We start from the raw sequence: 16,501 nt of genomic DNA, 5'->3' as shown, positions 1-16,501 counted from the left end.
ATTGACACTATTTCCAAGCTAACCAATTCACTAAATATGATGTTTCACACTAATGAAATCTCATATTGCTTAACTTAGTTGGCGTCATCAGAAGAGCAGTGAACGCTAGCAGTGTGGCTACTCATTCCCAGTTAAGCGGGTAATAGTAGTTGTTCCGACCAATTCAGACCTTTTCATTAATTAAAAATGGAAACTTTAAATATTACTACCCAGGATCTCAAGTAAGTTGACTGATTAAAATATATCTAAATGGAAAAAAAATTATTGGTCAATTGGTGAGTCTAGTAAGAGGCAGTTGTTCAGTATCCAACATAAGTATGCAGCACTGTGTTCTTGTATAAATAAAATTTTACTCATGTTTTTTAATATAATCATATCCAATAATTTCACTTCTTAGCACAAAACTCAGTCAGTTTAGAAATTCAGAATTACTTTGTAACTTATTCTGTTGGTTCTCCCACTAAAAATCAGAAATGCCTTTTGAAGAAATAAATTTAAACTGAAAACAGTAAAAATGCATTGAATGACCTGACCTTGGACAAAGCGTAGAAAGGAAAGCCATTGTAGCTGCAATGACATTAAACCTTAGACTAAATGATGATTGTAAAATTAAATATATACCATGAGGGATGCTTCCGGAGCTTTGATTTATATGTTAGCATATGAACTATTTATAGCAACGTTTGAATAGTTATGTAGTTTGCAGAATGGGAAATAAATACTGTCAAGCAAATTCCTGCCAAGTTTGTTGATCCAAATTAAACAATGTAGAATGAAATTTTACTTTAATCAATAATGGCATATCACACAACCAAGCATTAGTTAACTTTTTATTTGTCGAATATGTTCGTTTTTTGCCAAAAATACAGTTTTCCATTGATATGATATGAGATCTATTTCTAAAGCAAATATGCAATGATATGCAAAAATATCTGTAATGGTTGAAGTTTGCATTAGTTATTGTAAATGAATTTTTATGTTAGTTGCTAAAAAACGCTGTCACATGACAGAAGAGATGTTATTCTAAAGCAGCGATGGGATAAAAAATGTGAGTGTAAAGACTAGATGTGGCTTTAGTACATGCTGCAGCAAGAAAACAACTTATATTTGGTTTAAATGATACTTATTTTTCTTTCTTACAACTTGGTCTATCAAACTATGAATTACAGCTTCACCTGATGTATATAAATGTGTTGAACACGCTGACGTACTAAAGCTGTAAATCATTGATGAACCTCTTGTAACATTAGAATATTATATTGAGATCAATGAGTCAGGTAGTAGATAAAGTACTGTTTTAATGTTATTTTGACCGAGCTAGTAAGGAAGATAATACTGGAAGTAGTTATCTCACTGCCATAGAAAAATTGTCAATGGGGTAACTTCATGGCCACTCTAATTATCGCTATGACTATGACGACGTCTTCATTGATATTGGGATTAACTGTTACACCAGTGGGAAAGGTGACAAATTGATCAGTAAGTTATCTGCTAAATATAAGAATCACTATTACTTTCTGTGCTATTGAGCAATGTTTCATAATGTTATGTCTGTAGAACATTGACTGACAGCTGGTTCATTACTATACATGTAACTCAGTATAGAAGATTAAAAATATATCATCAACAATTTACATCACGAGAGGTGATTATAAAAGTTCACAAACATGCAAATTGAAAAGGAATTGTGTCTCCTCTTCTGCTACGAAGCTGTGTTTCATAGTAAGATGCACGTGTTACAAAATGTAATATCTACTTTGTTAATGTAAGGACATGTAAATACACATAACGCATGTTATGTTAGCAGTATATTGTGAACGGATTAATACACAAGTGGTAGTACAGTGTCATATTAAATATGGCAGCTAGAGTTTGTGGTCATTTAATAGAGGAAATGTACTTGCACGATGACAAGAAACCCAAATGAAGTGAAAACGTATCCATAAGACGGCTGGTAAGAGTTTTAAAATTTTAATTAAAATAAAATACAGAACACATTTTCGACCTTCTTAGGTCATCTTCAGGTTAACAAACAGTTGCTTGTGCATTTAAATACTTCTTCGCCAGAGCAAAAATGTTAGCGTTTATAGTTTAAAATTTGTTACTGAAACACATTTTAATTGTAATTTTACAATTATATGTTTATATCTATAGTTATGTATGAACTTCTAACCAATGCATAATGAATGCCTCATGATTAAGAATTCTTTACTGACAAAGCATTCTTAATTCTAATTTTTACTAAGTTGCAATAAATTCCGTACCATTCTTATTTTTTAAACTAGCCAAAAATTATATCTATTACTTTGTGTGCTAAATGTATCTTTTTACTCACTCTTTCATATAAAATATAAGACTGCATACACACCAAAGAAACACTGAAAAAAATTTTACACTTCAATTCTGTAACCATTGTTAACGTAAGATATTCGACCTTTCTCACTGGCCTTTTAATCTGAAAATATCATCAATTACACTGGGAACACTTTTTCAGTAACTTTGAGTTGCATTGGATATTTTAACTGATTCTGAAGGAGTTTTAGGCGCTGATTTCAAATCTGAAATTAGTTTTTCTCTACAAGCTCTAGTTTGTATGCAATTTGAGGTTAATGAAATTGTACAAATGTGAACTTGTGTAAACCATGTATAAGCATTTTCACGTCCATATATATAGATAGCTTCTAATATTTTGATCACTCTTCTTTTGTTTCAGATCAAACATGGCTTCCAAAAAATAGATATCATTGCAGAAACAAGCCTGATGCCTTCTGCTACATATGTGGATGCTACACACTCAATCGTCAGAGACGTAACATATCCTCGTTCGTCAAGCGTGCCTACAAGGCATATTTTGAAGTTCATCTTGGTGATCAAGACAAGCAATGGGCTCCTCATGTTGTGTGCCACAATTGTGAGGAAATGCTTCGAGACTGGACCAAAGGAAAACGCAATGGTCTGCCTTTTGGTGTTCCAATGATTTGGCGCGAACCCACCAACCATGTAACTGACTGTTATTTCTGCATGGTAAACACAACGGGTGTTGGAAAGAAAAACCGACATAAAAGATTACGTATCCGAACATTCCCTCAGCTATTCGGCCTGCTCCGCACTCTGAAGAAGTTCCTGTTCCAGTTTTCAAAGGCTTGCCTTCATTGGACGATAAAGACATTGGACATGATACAAGCGAACAAGACAGTTGTGACAGTGAATTGTCAGAAAAGTGTACACAATCGGAGAACTGTTCTTCAGACACTGAACCTTTCCCCGTCCCCAAGCCTCTTCCCCAGGCTGAACTGAATGATTTAGTGCGGGATTTAGGTCTTTCAAATAAAAATGTCAAATTGCATAAAATCTGTAACTTGCAGACAAAAAACCGACTTCAGATTTGAAATCAACACACTCAAATTGACTATAGAAAGGTCTTTTTTTAAATGCAACAAAATGAGTGTTCCCCAGTGTTATCTTTGCTAGATAACTTTAGTCCCGTACTAATACACACTTAAACAAATAGTATCTGTTAAACATCAAGCTCAAACAACAGCATGGACCAAGATTTGAATTATGTGTTAATATCATGAAGAGAATAAAAGAAGGTGTTGGGGCAGATATGATTGTTTCAAAGCAACCAGAGAGCTTTTTTTAAGTTTAAAAATAGCTAATTCAAACATAGAGAGAACTGACAAAAGCCAGGTAAATTCAAGACCACTGCCACATACCAATAATTCAACACAAACATGAAAAGCCTAATGTCAGATATATCAAAAGCATACTCTATAGAAGTGTAAATATGTATGATATGTCAGATCCTTTAACATTTCATACCATTTTGGTTTCATTTTCTTGCGAGTTTAGCGTTATTTAAAACACAATGTCATCCAGGTGTCGATATCACACCTGTATATCAATGTTCTGCAATTAAGTAAAATAGTAATTGTAACCCTATTTAAACAATTTTAACAAACAAATATTTTGTAATTTATATTCTGTCAGTATGTGGCGCTTATTAAAGTAATTTGCAATAAATTTTCTGATGCTATGAATATCTCTACAGCGACTCGAGTGTAAGCAAAGCATTTATCAATTCTTTATTAATTCCTTATACCTATTCCAAAATATAGATTAAATATTTGCTTCTGAATTATAATCATTTTCGAATATAATTATTCTTATTTTGTTCTTACGTATTTCCTTCTTTGTTAGAGGTTTTTATTACTTAAGTAATATGTGTCCATCTTTTTATGATAGCACAGCGTATAGTCTAAGCAGTTTACCAATGAAGCTCAGAGTTGAAAATAGCTAAAACAATTTAACACGATTAAATGAATAGAAAATATTATAACTAAGTCAACTTAGGACAGCTAAACTGGGTAGAGCAGTACTTTGTAAGTTTTCAAGCTAAATGCTTTTCTTATGTCAACAAATGATTTTGATGGATGACTGGCAACACTTATAAATAAGCCACAAATTAAGGGCTTTCAAATTTCTTAAATTATTTCTCTTAAAAAGCCCCAGAACTGTTCTTTTATCACAGTGCATGGGTAAGCTTTATATGTTTTAATGAATATAATAAGTAACTTTTAAATACTGATGAGTCTAATACTGATTTGTTCAATATTATTAAGTTTATCTTATTCATAGAAAACACACAATTAAAATAAAAAATAGAATAATTTATTGAAAGCGAAATATATTTAATTGAAATAAATTGACCACGACCAAAAATGCTCTTACCAAAAATGTTATTACATAGAAATGCATTGTCTTATGACTTTTTCTCTTAATATAAATATTTATTTATTCTACTTTAACATAATAGTCAGTCTTTTGTTAACAACTTTGTTAAGTCAAATTTTCAGTTTTAAGAGCGAAATACATTTCTTGCCATTTTTCCGGTTTTCTTAAATTATTACCTTTATCTATAAGGTTATTCAGTGTATCTAATTATAATACTAGAATTATACAAAATAAGTACTGAGAGAACAAAAATACATTATGGTCATCAGACTTTTCCTTTGAACATTTATCACTTCACTTTATTAAACATGGAGTATGCGTTGAATCTCATCTCTATGTTTCATGATGCTGAAGTATAGTTGAACTTTTATCCATAAAATTATCAACATATATTTTCTGCAGTACGCAGAATCTCTGTATTATATGGAAGGAACACATACACTATCACTAGTTGGAAAGATAGTAAAAAAAGAAAACACGTGCATTTTTGTTTCATAATATGATGCAAAGCTACCCAAGGTATAATGGTGCATAGTTATCACAACTTTTCAACTACAAGGCTAGAGAGAAGGCAACTTACTAATTAACAGCAACCACTTCCAAATTTTTGTATATTTAATAGTGTAATTGATATCTCTCTTGTAGTGCTTACACCCCCCAAAAAAATGAATATAGCATGTTTGTAGAAAGGGATTATTCACCAGGAATTTTCGAATTCACAGTCTAGGACTATTAAACACCTGAAGATGCTTGATTATTGAAAATGCGTCCTAAGGCAGTTGAAACTTTAAATTGCACCAAGTAATGTGCATTTGTGTTCTAAATTTTTTTATTTAACTACATGTGATACTGAAGCAGCATAAAGTTGTTTAACATTTAATATATGTATAATTTAATTTTTTCAGAAGTCTCGAACATCAAGAAGAAAGAACTCTTCCTCTACCGAAACTGGATTTTTAACTTAGCTAACCATTTATTTTTATATCGATAAAAAATAACTTAAAGTTAATATTTAAGGCTTTTTATGGTTAAAGAAAATAAATGTAATATAGCGACTGAAATTTAGTGTAACCCTTTAAAGTATATCCAACTATTTCGGGTGGCCTTAGTACAGAATATTTTTATCATGAGAATAAAATTTAAGAAAATTTAAGTATTTTAAAGTTATGATCGGCATTTTAAAATGTACATGCCCACTTAGTAGTGACGATTAATCTATATACACTGTTGGCCAAAATCTTAAGGCCAATGAACATAAGGAAAAAATATGCATTTTACGTTGTTAGACTCAACAACTTATTTTAGTAGAGCTTCGAAAGATGAAAATAAGAAAAGGGAAAATAAAAATAATTTTTTTAGCATTTAATAGGAAAATATGAACACAATGAAATTAGCCTAAGTATTAGATGGTCAAAAGTTTAAGACCATACTGAAACGAAGCGTTAATCGGGAAACACGTAACAAAATTTAGTTATTTGTGTTCAAGCATTAGCGTTGTCAACATCTCTCACTGACATCTCCTGTGGGTAAAAACATGGCAAAGGCTAAAAAGTTGAGATTGGGCGTAGTAAATCTGCTGTTGCAAATTTTTTAGAAGACCCTGAAAAATACGGAACGAGAATTTAGAGTGGTCGGCTCAAGAAAATTTCGCTGGTGTTGAGCAGGAGGATTCGACAGGTTGTTCGGCAAGACACTAGCTGATCGTCGAACCAGATTAAGGCTCTTACGGACGCAGAATGCATCTCAAGAACAATAATACGGCATCTACGAGAGAAAGGCTTTAAAAACCGTAAACGTCTTCAAAGGCCATGCCTTCTTCCACACCAGGAAACAGCTCGGTTAACCTTTGCTGAGAAGCACCAAACATGGGACGTAGAAAAGTGGAAGAAGGTTTTGTTCTCTGATGAGAAAAATATTAACCTGGATGGTTCAGATGACTTTCAACGTTCCTGGCACGATAAGGATATTTCAACAATGACATTTTCTACACGACACAGTGGAGGAGGTTCCATCATGATCTGGGGTGCTTTCTCCTTCCATGGAACAATGGAGCTTCAAGTTATACAGAGACGTCACATAGCAGCTGGCTATATTGGCATGTTGGAGAAAGCATCTTTATTGACTGAAGGCCCTCACTTGTGTAGAAATGACTGGATATTTCAACAGGACAACGCTGCAATCCACAATACCCGCAGGACAAAGGACTTTTTCATGGCGAATAACGTGATTCTTAAAGACCATCCAGTGTGTTTGCCCGAACTGAACCCCATTGAAAATGTTTGAAAGTGGATGGCAAGGGAAGTCTATAGAAATGAACGTCAATTCCAAGCAGTGCATGATCTTCGTGAAGCCATCTTCACCACTTGGAATAACATTCCAGCCAGCCTTCTGCAAACGCTTATATCGACCATGCCAAAGCGAATGTTTGAAGTTATTCGCATTTATGGCCGTGCAAATCAATACTGAGACTTCTTGTTGGGCATTTCCTACCTTGTTTAGGACTTCTTTTTGGTATGGCATTGAACTTTTGACCAGCTAGTGTTTAGGCTAATTTTATAGTTTTCACATTTTCTCTATTAAATGCTAAAAGTTTTTATTTTCCCTTTTCTTATTTTCATCTTTTAAAGCTCTACTCAAATAAGTGGTTGAGTCTAACAACGCAAAATGCATATTTTTTCTTTAAGTTCATTGGCCTTAACATTTTGGCCAGCAGTGTATATTCAGCATTATAACTTGTGCTTTTATAAACTTCTTCGTTTACCAGCTTTGATTTTTTTCAATTTTTGAATTGTTTTCATATAAACTTTTATTAATAAATTTTTCAAAACAATCATTAATTTCTCATAATGTGTATTTTACATAAAGTAAATGTTATAGTAATAATAGATACATATTACGAAGATTCTTCAGTTTCTCCTTCCCGTCTTTCTAGTGACACAGTGGTAAGTTCGATTATTTGTGTTTTATAACAAAGTTACATTGGGCTATCTTCTATGTCCGCCGCGGTGAATCAAACCCCTGAATTTAAAATTGATGTAAACGTTCTGCTTTATAATTGTTCCTAATTTTAAAAGGTTAATTAATATTTTGTACATTTGTTTCTTTATTAATTACACAGGCTTCAACTATTAAAGTTGTTTAGCTTTTCTTTTTAAATGCGGGTAGTATTTTTAATAGTTTATTTTTGCGTTTCTTTTGTAGATTCAGTTAATCAACTTAAAAACTTATTTACGTTGGCTTTCAAATTTTTCAAAGATAAATTTGCATCAATGAGAATTCAATTGATTAGGCTTTGAACAACTGCCTGAATAATTTCTCGTGGAAGTTCGTATGGAACCTGTAATATAACAAAATGTCGACAGATTATGCTAATTGTTTGGTCTGAATTTCGCGCAAAGCTACACGAGAGCTATCTGCACTAGCCGTCTCTAAATTTTCAGTGTAAGACTAGAGGGAAGACAACTAGTCATCACCACCCACGCCAACTGTTGGGGTACTCTTTTACCAGGGATACGAACCCGCGACCCTCAGATTACGAGTCGAGTGCCTTAACCACCTGGCCATTCCGGGCCGTAATGCTTCGAGTCGAACACATTTCCCCAAAACTTTGCTTTTTGTTGGATCTCTATTTTACGTGCTACATCTTAAAAAGAATTTGAATCCTACCAACTACAATCGTGAATACTGTTAATAATGTTAGAATGCTAATTGGCTTGTATGAAATGGTTTGTAATAAACTAAATTTGCAGGAAACTAGCCACAATTTTGAACGTGGTTTTAAAGAATATGTACAGGTGGTCTCATGTGAAAGTGACAGAAGTTTTAGAACTGTATTAATATTTTTATTTTAACTCATTTGGTGTCATATGTTTCCCCTATACTTTGATGAGCAAGGAAACCAAAACCAAAAATGGACTTCAAATAGTCATATTTTTAGCCATTAGATAGCGCTGCATACCAATTAACGTTTTATTTTGATGCCAGTTTTTTGTTTTTTTATATTTAAAAGGTGGGTAGCTGTAGTTAAACACAATGCTTCGCAATCGACTATGTGTGTTCTACCAACCACGGATATCGAAATTCAGTTTCTAGCGTTGTCCTAGTGCAGTCCTACAGTTGTCTGTAGAGCAGATTGGTACTAATGTGAAAATACGCCAACAATTAGTTATGAAAACCCGTCACATCGAACATGGTCGCCGTTTCAGCATTGTGAGGCGTTGTACATTAATGATCAATCCACTATTTATTGGTAAAAGAGTAACCCAAGCGTTGGCAGTAGATGGTGATTACTAACTTCTTTCCATTTAATCTTACACTGCTAAATCAGAGACAACTAATGCAGATAGCTCTCGTGTAGACTTGTGCAAAATTCAAAACAAACAAACAAGTTGTGAAAACTCTGATTATTTTTTTAGGTTATAAGCAATAGTAGTATCAAAGTAAAAGTTTGAAAAACTTCTTTTTTTGTTTATGTTATGATTAGACTATTATATAAAAAAACATCATATTGGGTAGTAAGAGCACAACTGTTTCAGTCAACGAATCTGCATTAACTACTATGTTCTGAAACTCTTGTATAGAACTATTTGCAATAAATATCTAATTAAACAAACTTGGTTACCAGCTCATGCTCATAGTTTGTTTAGGGTTTTTTTTTTCATAAACACACATTATGTATGTATTATACACAGGATTATTTCAACCAGCATATCTAAGAAAATTAGCTTTTTTTTTGTATCTTCTACAATACTTTGTTTCCAAAGTTCGCCATGCTATAAAATACGTAATTGTCAATATAGTCAGCAAGCATAGGCCAGCAAAGCATCTGTAACCAAAGTAGTATATTTCTTGCAACAATTTTCCTTAAAATACAAGATCATAAGCTTAAACTCTGATCGACGATATTTCCAATAAAGTAACTTAAGATAGAAAACACTAAATATTAAGTTAATGTATCACAACTTCAATTTTAAGGTAATACAGAAAAATTATATTTTAGATACTGAGATTCGTAAGTTTACTTATCTTAGGCCTTTATGCAGTGTAGCTGAAATTAAATAAAAACATACATGACCGCTATAACTGTTTTAACTCTAGTTTAGTTAGGGGTAGAGATTACCATACTTAACATAATCAATAAAAGAAATTAATATTATTCTACCATTAAACATAAGACCTTTTTATTACATAATTTAAATAATACACCGAAGGAAGGGTGAAGGCAACCTCCTTTTTTTTTTTAATAGATCTCCAACTCGTTCTGTTTTTGACGGGTCAAGTAAAGCTGGTTATTATTTGAGCTATACCCAAGTGCAATTTAAACAACAGCAAACACATCTGATTGCCAAATTATTATTTTCAAAATTTACATTTCAATCACTCTTAACTTTTAAAAATGCATATCAAGACAAACCTTTTTAATGAACGTAAACAATAAATTAAGAAACCAACAACAATTGTTTTTTTTCAGTTTTGTTACTTCGAGTATAAATACTAATAACCTGTGGTATAGTTTTATTGCTAAACAGCATAATATGAAAGCCATTGTTGAAAACGTATGTCAAACAAAATTTGCTTCTATAAAAGTATTATAATAGATAAATTATAAGAAATACGATAATTAAATTATTTAATAGAAACTGTAATTCAACCCAAAATTGAAGCTTGAACTACTGATCAGATAGAAAGCAGCCAGCCAGTAGAAGTAGGCGTAATCATATTTGCGTGTTTTTTAAACGTTTATGAATAGACTAATGAATTTCAATTTCAGTTTTTAAACAATATCACAGATAAAAATATTCAGAGAAATTACACTTCTAGCCCTGAACCCTTCAAACAATACTTTGACACTCAAGCACAGGAAGCCCCAAACATTTTTGACTGTCAACCCCTTCATGGAATCCTTGACTTTTTATCGACCCCTCCATTCTTTTAAATAATAAAAATCTATAAGTAATAGTTAAAGAAAAAATAACTTTATTAAACATATAAATAATAATAATAAATTATGATAAACCAACTTTATTGATTACCTTTTTATTGATCGTTTGACATCTTTAATTAGAAGGATGACGTTGATGGTCTTTGAGAAGCGCACTAGTTTTTGGTTGTAAATTGGTTAGTTGTAGTCTAAACTCACCACGCTCTTCTATGTTCAGTTTGTTCCTCTGCTTTGTTAAGATTTAATTTACATGGCTAAAACCAGCTTGAACCATATAGGAATTTGGGAATGCAAGAAAAAAGGGTTCATCGTTGCGAAAAATTTTGGGATACTTATTGACAATATTTAGATAACTCCAGTGTTGAGGACATTATTTTTGAGCAGTGATTTAGTTTTGAAATCCACGAAAAGTTTAATGGGTTAACTTTGTAAATTAGATTTAATAATTACGTTTTTGTATTTCTAAATCAAATGACGTAATAATCCACTCACGTTATTGCATTTTCTCTAAGTCCTCAAAGCGCACTTTAAAGTCTTCAAACAATTTTTAAGGTGCTTATGTATATATCCAGTCATCATTAGAAAAAATTTGATCTTCATCTTCCAGTTGCTGTAAGTTTGAAAAGTACTGAAAATCTCTTCGTAGCAATGAAGATTTAAAAAGGCCTATTTTGACATTTTTTCACATAGGTTAGCAAACAGTCGCGAATTAAGTGTATGTGCATTAATTTCATTTATCGATCTGATGCATCTTTTTGGAGTATCATGCAATTCGTCCATGAGATTCTTTGCCACAAGGTGGTGTCTGTGTAATAGTACGCACATTGGGAACCTTTTTCTTAAGAAAGGTAGCAAATTCTCTGAAACAGCCAACAGGCGCGCCATCTGTAGCAACCGCAATTATATTGTTGAGTGGAATATTGTGTTTCTTTAAATATTCCTCCAAGCATTGAAAAATCTTCCCCCCATTACATCACCTTTAAGATACCTTGCGAACAAAAACTCGTCAATAATTTGTTTTTGTTTGTTTTGCTTTTTTAAATTTCGCACAAAGCTACTCGAGGGCTATCTGTGCTAGCCGTCCCTAATTTAGCAGTGTAAGACTAGAGGGAAGGCAGCTAGTCATCACCACCCACCGCCAACTCTTGGGCTACTCTTTTACCAAGGAATAGTGGGATTGACCGTCACATTATAACGCCCCCACGGCTGAAATGGCGAGCATATTTGGCCCGACGGGGATGCGAACCCGCGAACCTCAGATTACGAGTCGCACGCCTTAACACGCTTGACCACGCCGGGCCGACATTTGTTTTTGAATTTGACTAAAATACCTCACGTAAGCCAAAAGAATGTTTGAATTATCAAAAGTTGATTCATCAAGTTGGATGCAAAACTTACGATGCATAAGCTCAGATGCCAAAGTTTTTTCCACATCTTCAGCCATCTCATCAACACGTCTTTTAACTGTATTTGCACTTAAAGGCAAGCATTTTAAAACAGGACTTGAGTCTTCTTTTCATAACAGTTTCAATCACTTCTTTAGTTTTATAGCATTATGATCTTCTCTGCAATACTTTACGGTTTTCCTTTCTTTGCCGTATTAAGAGAAATATTATATGATGCCCTTAACCCTTCTTCATTATCAACCAGAGGAGGTGTTTTCATAAATGACATTATATTTGGTCGATTTTTATATTTTTCTCTTAACGTCCTAAAAAATCAAGACCTTTATCTTTCTTATCAGGATGAATTCTATCAAGGTATTCTTTCATCTTTGCATGTTTCGTTGCATCATTACTAAAAACCTTTTCGCATGGGAGGCACGTAGGCTTCGTTTCATTTGTAAGCGAAGGTACGAATCCAAGTTTCAAGTAATCTCGTGAATATTGTCGGCACTTGTTTTAAGGATCTTCGGCTGCCATTAGAATTAATGTGGTCGTGGTTAAAGTTAAATAAATGAACTTTATCAATAGGTTACAAGAAGCACAGATCAATGTTTTAACGTTTTAAATTTAAAGCATAAGCAAAAGTGCGTAGAAATATATAAAGTAATAGAGATTGTATTTAATTTTTATTAATATCGAATTATGTGACCGCGTGGCACAACATCACACACTTTTTGTAGATTTTAAACACAAAATTTTCATTTATTTATTTTAAGTACAGTACTTTGTTTTTTTAACCTTTAAGTACTGTTTTATTAATTACAATACCAAATGTTCTTTTTAAAGAAAACAAACTCACACCTCCACTTCCGGATATAGCAAACACCAATAAATGTTCAAAATAACCAAGAAAAACTATAATTGGTAATCATCAGGAATGTAAGACAGAATGAACCTAAAACACAATGAAGAATAAGTCCCGCTCGCAATGCTTCCTGATTGGTTTAATTAGAACCCTCAATCGGGTGGGTGGAAAGTAAACAACTTTCTTGTCCATGACTCGTAAATGACTCATACATTTTTGTACAATTAATTTACAGCTGGTATTTGTATTTTCTTGATTATATGACTCTTGCTTTCTGCACAGTATATTATATCGATTTGACCAACAATATTTAATAAGTCGTGCAATGATGCTTCTGTATTAAGAATTTATAATTGACCCCCGAGTGATTTTCGACCCTCGGAAATGTCACATCGACCCTAGTGGTCAAAATCCACCACTTTGGGTATCCCTGCTCTAGCATGATAAAAAAAATATATCATTTTTCCTTATATAAATATTTAACATTTTATATTCCTAAGTCATTTACTATCAATATTTAACTTAAAAGCCCCATTTGTTGTTAAGCGTAAAGCTTCAAAATCAGCTCTTTGTACTGTGGGCCTTGCATGGCCAGGTGGTTAAGAAAAATAGAATAATAAAACGTTCGACATATCTAATGTGATCATTGTCACTTTTGTATAGTAATATTCGAATATGCTCACATTAGATACGTCTTTATACTGACAGGGAACTGTACACACGTACATATATATATTTATATCAATGCCAAAATAATTTGAGCAGAGCTACACATTGGGTATCGCTCCGATTCAAAACACGTACGTTGCGAATGTAAGTGAAGACATGAAATGTAAACTTAAATATTGTTTATGATGACTTAGCTAAAACAACATTTGAGTGTAGCTTCTTGTAAATAACTTAAAGGTTATCATAATTCTTTCTCGAATTTTATGAAAGTAAATGAACATTTGAGATGCGTGAAAATTACCGGTCATTTATTAATGAAATAAGCCCACAAGGAAGATGTCAGATTTGCTTTATAACATAGTTAATAAAATTGAAATTGAAATATTTCATAGAGTGAAAATCAAAGTGTAATGAAATTTCTGAGTAATATTGACGTACAATTTCAGAAAGATATAAACTTTATAGAAGATATACTTTCGTCTGTCAAGTGGCTATTAAGTATCATGTCCATGACAATCCACGTTTTGCTAAGCTGATAACATTTATATTGTATTCAATATCACATTAAAAATAGCGTTCATATTATATTTTTACCAGCTTTTCCGTTTGACATCGAAGCATTTGAAATAAATTATAAGATTTTATGAATACTATTAGTTAAACTGTAGAACGAGAAAAAAGTATGACCTTCTAATTACTTTTTAAGAATCTCAGCCGATTTGAAATTTCATTGTTAACCTTGAACATTATCCATTCTCTTTCATATACGACAATGCACTTCGTTAATTTTTATGTTTTTAAATAGTTTTTAAATAGTTTTTAACATTGACATTGGTCGGTTTAAAATGTATTTTGAAATGGATTAAACGTGTGATTCTAGCAATTACATTTAAACTCATCAATTCCATCTGTGTCTGTTTCACGGAAGTATATTTATATAATTACAAATAATGTGTTTCATATTATGTAGAATGCTTTCTTGTTCAACACACACAAACATACAAAAATAAGTCAGTTATTATGATAAACCTAAAAATCAGTCAAACATATGGTTGAATTTTAGACCTTATGAATATAAATCAGAGAAGAACCAGACATTTTTGTTGTTTTTAGTTAATTTGTGAAAAAATAAATAAATAAGAAAACGGTTTAATAAACTGAGTCTACGTTTGCACTAATGAAACCCCTCTTATTGAGCTATATTAGTTATACAATTTTTACTGATAGAGAAAACATCGCAAACAAAGTATATTTTTCATTTTATTTGTGAATAAAAAACGTACCCACAATCTTTAAAGAAGTGTATATTGAATATACGATAATTATCCATAGCAATGAGCAGAATGTTCAGCCTCAGTGTAATTATGATGGTGACAAGCGTTTTATATATATATACTGTACGTATGTATTTCACTACATTTTCTTTGAAGTTTTAGCTTCATCTAAAATATCAAGAATATCATTCATTTCCAGTTACTGCAAGCGGCACTGCAGAAAAATATCAGAAAACTTGTATAAAGATATTCAAACCGTATTTTTAGCTATTTAAATCTATATTCTTAGACGTTTACTTACATATTTATCTTCAAAATTAACTTATACTAATTGATTAGTCGCATTTTTGACAACGTTTAACTATATATAATATGATTAAATAACTTGTAAGAAAATCGAAAAAATATTGTTTAATTTTCTTTCTCAATTTCGAATAACGGCATAGCTTAACGCTTAGAGATTTTTTTTTAATTTTATAAAATAATGTAACCGATCAAAAATCGTATTTAAAGTTATATTGCTTGTCTAAACTATTTGCTATTTTGAAACTTATAACTATAACTAAATATAGCTTGATTAATTTTCATTAATAAATTTACTGCATATTCATTCATATTTTAATACCTTTATTTTCTATTTCATTATTCATTGTTTAACACTAATACATTTTGTCATTTAAAAGGGAAGCTGACATATATACTTTTAAAAACTTATATATATATGTATTTATAAATATACGGTTGCTGTTAAGCAACCTTTGTTATTGTGGTTATATTTGTTACAATTATAGCTCAAATTATTGAAGGTTTGCTTATACCATATTCCACCATAAGCTTTTAATTTCAATGTTTATATTCGTGGTGAAACATAATCTTAACTATTGCATACTGCCCGGCATGGCCAAATGGGTTAATGCGTTCGACTCGTATTCTGAGGGCCGCCGGCTCGAATCCCTGTCGCACCAAACATGCTCGCCTTTTCAGCCGTAGGGGCGTTATAATGTTACAGTCAATCCCACTATTCGTTGGTAAAAGAGTAGCCCAAGAGTTGGTGGTGAGTGATGATAACTAGCTGTCTTTTCTATAGTCTTACACTGCTAAATTAAGGACGGCTAACGCAGATAGCCCTCGTGTAGCTTTGAGCGAGATTCAAAAAACAAAACAAAACAAACATGTTGTTCAAGTTCTACCGGAAAGTTAAAATTAAAAGCATAATGTTGGTTATAAATCACTTTACAAGGGTGTCACACAATATAAACTGTAATAAATCAAGAAAGTAGAACCGTTGTCAATGTGAAAGGACACATGAAATGTCATTCTGGCCAAGGATAGATTTTTGAAACTGTTATATATAGCGAAATATTAAAATTTTGAGAACATATTATTAACACCATCTTTTAAAGAAACGATTATGAGATGATAGAAAGGACAGTTACTTTAAACGTTATGCGCATGGATGAAACAGAAGAAATATTTAACTATACAAAACAAAAATAAATATACTTCAACATCTTTTATGTTTATTTGAGAACTAAAGACCTATTTGACCCTCCTGTGCACTTGAGTCTCATCAAATCTAATGAATTAAATTTAGGAATATCACTCATACTTCCCTCGAGTTTAATTGTAAGAA

The sequence above is a fragment of the Tachypleus tridentatus genome, chromosome 2, assembly GCF_004210375.1.
Source record: "Tachypleus tridentatus isolate NWPU-2018 chromosome 2, ASM421037v1, whole genome shotgun sequence".
Taxonomy (NCBI): Eukaryota; Metazoa; Arthropoda; class Merostomata; order Xiphosura; family Limulidae; genus Tachypleus; species Tachypleus tridentatus.
This window is presented reverse-complemented; position numbering follows the sequence as displayed.